This window comes from Mastomys coucha, unplaced genomic scaffold (genome assembly GCF_008632895.1).
Source record: "Mastomys coucha isolate ucsf_1 unplaced genomic scaffold, UCSF_Mcou_1 pScaffold21, whole genome shotgun sequence".
Lineage (NCBI taxonomy): Eukaryota > Metazoa > Chordata > Mammalia > Rodentia > Muridae > Mastomys > Mastomys coucha.
Window position 1 is genome coordinate 179,140,088 of NW_022196904.1, and position 2,659 is coordinate 179,142,746.

General features: G+C 51.3%; 1 protein-coding gene across 6 annotated transcripts in view; it reads right to left on the bottom strand.

Moving 5' to 3' along the window:
• Itprip (inositol 1,4,5-trisphosphate receptor interacting protein) overlaps positions 1–2,659 on the bottom strand; it is a 22,642-nt gene that overhangs the window by 16,750 nt on the left and 3,233 nt on the right. The window contains exon 1 of one of the 6 annotated variants that reach the window (XM_031390630.1): positions 1,089–1,455. The exons of 3 other annotated variants lie outside the window; for them this stretch is intronic. The gene's annotated coding sequence lies outside the window, so the exon portion shown is untranslated. Of the gene's footprint in view, positions 1–1,088; positions 1,456–2,659 lie in introns of those variants that run through there. 2 more of the 6 variants (XM_031390635.1, XM_031390629.1) reach the window with 2 other exon arrangements.

Consider the following 2,659-nt stretch of genomic DNA (forward strand, 5'->3'; position numbering starts at 1 on the left):
GGAGGGTGGGACACCGGTTTTCCAAGTAGAAGTGTGAGCCTGCAAAATGTCTACCCAGCTAAGGTTATCTTAATTTTCAGTTAGAACCCTTAAAAAGGCTGCATTCGTGTAAAAATCGGGACTATCAGTTCAGCCTCTGACCTGCCGGATGACAGAGAAGCCTATGAAGTTCTGTCTACTTGCACCAGGCAGACTTGCATCAAGCCCTTTGAAGTCGAAAGCCCTTGGGTTCTGGAGCTCTGCAGAGACAGATCACCATGTCACGTAGTTCCCCCATGTCTCTCTGGGAGAGCAGCTCGCCTGCATCGAGTTGGCTCATGGCAGCCCTTGCTTAAGAATTCTGTCTGAAGGACAGCAGCAGGCATCGCCTTAGATCGTGAGGCAGAAGTCACAGGCCAGCAATTAAGAGTGTCAGAATTGCCATGAGCCCAGTGGGTGCTTAGCTTAGCACTGTCCTCAGTGTGTCCCTTTGATGGGACACAGTGGGCAGCAGTGACTGCCTTCTCTACTACCGCTCCCAAATTACCAAGTATCTTTAAAAAAAAAAAAAATACCCCTAGCTTCCAGTACAAGCTCCCAAAGAAAAAAGGAGGGCACCGCGAGATTAATTTACCACGGGTAGAATTCCACAAGCCCCCCCCCCCCCAGAGGAGGGTGAAAAGTAACAGTCTACCTCTTAAGAGAGTGGCTCCGCACATTCCTTTCCTTCCCTGTCTTGGGTCATAAAGCTCCCTGAGGCTACTAAGTCCCTAACACAGTGCCTTGCTTGCCATCTTTACTTGATCAGTGAAACACTTTTTAGAGTAAGGACATGGAGCAGGGACATGGGAAAACCACATCCTGGTCTACTCTACAACCTCAGACCATTCCACACCCGTCCTTGGAGATCCAGGCTATGGGAGCAGAAGCTTGTGATGGAGTCAGTCTGGCTCAGGGAAGAAAGAGGAGGGAGCAGTCATCACTGTGCCTTTTCCCCCTTGGGACACACCTGAGGCCTCGAGCCCCTCAACCAACTAACTCAACAGCCCAGGCCACCGATTCAGCTCCCACCCACAGCCCGTCCTCTCTACAACCCCTGAGAAACACACCTGTGGCAGTTATGTCTTCTAGGGCCCTTCCCAGGAACATGTGTCTTACAGTTGATGCTGGTTTATGCCCTTCCTGTCTGCCTTAAGGTGGAGGTGTTGCCTGGCAACAGTAATGCCATCTGAGGGGCCTCCCTTCTAATCATGTTACAGGGTGGAGCACATGGGCACAGGGGAGACATACTCTCTATGAGAAGATATCAGGGGGTTTAACCATTGAAGAGGACCCTAGAGGACCTTTTGGACACTCTAAAGAGACCTTTTGTCCTCTAGAGACTTCCCCACGCTGATCTCCCATCGGGGCACCTGCTGTGGGACAAGCTTGAAACTGGCTTTCCTTTATCTTTGGTGGACTAGCTTTGTCCTCAGCTTCTGTCCTTATGGGACAGTCTGGGTCCCTGTGGCCTTGTTCTGTTCCCCTCCCCCCCCACCCCCAGACTCCCAACATCTAGGCCTCCCCTAGCATTATCCTGGTGGGAACTGGGAGGAAGCTTGAACTAGCCACACTGTGGCCTGGTCCAGCCATCGTGCTAAGTGCTTCTTAGCCGACTCATGCCTGAGACGGGTTATTCTGATTTTACACATGAAATTGAGACTTGGGAGTAGACAAGGCACTGCTCAACTGTTGAGAACGCCCAATTACAGAGCAACAGAGCAGAGACTCAACTCCAGGCCTACCCCGTCCAAAGCCCATGCAGTTCACATCTTGATTCTGTGGCACCTGGGAATAGGGCTCACTAATTGTGAACCTAGAGTAGTCCCAGACAGAGGAAAGAGAGAGAAAGGCCAGCTGGGCAGGGCGAGTGGCCTGAGGCAGCAGAAAAGGACACTGTCCTGGTAGGCCTCTCTCACTTCTGGGCTCAATCGGGTTTTCTAAGTGGCCACTGTACTCTTCCACTCCTAGGGCCTGAGTGCTAAGTAAGGACCGAGGTTCTTTGTTCTGTGCTAGGTTTCTATTGGCTCACCTGGGTCACCTGAGCATCTGATGGATTTGTATATAGCAGAGAAAGCAGCCCTACAACCCTGAGATTGTATAATGTTCACATTATACAAATATATGTAACTGAGGGTTAATGCTTGCAAAGCGCTAAGCAAACAAGTACATAAAATGGGGGAAGCTACATTATGAATCCTGGAGAGATTCTACCAGGAGGCCTCTGCTAAGGCACACATAGGTACAGCTTCTTAGTGAGTACAGCCCTACGGAGCCAGGTAAAAGGCAATCTGCTGGCTCCAGTCACCATGGATGGCCTATGCTTTAAAGTGCTCCTGCCCAGAGACTGAAGGAAAGGCCATCCAGAGACTGCCCCACCTGGGGATCCAGCCCATATACAGTCACCAAACCCAGACACTATTGCAGATGCCGAGAAGTGCTTGCTGACAGGAGCCTGATATAGCTGTCTCCTGAGAGGCTCTGCCAGAGCCTGACAAACACAGAGGTGGATGCTAGAAGCCAACCATTCGACTGACCACGGGGCTCCCAATGGAGGAGCTAGAGAAAGGACTGAAGGAGCTGAAGGGGCTTGCAGCCCCATAGGAAGAACAATAATATCAACCAACCAGGTGCCCCCCCC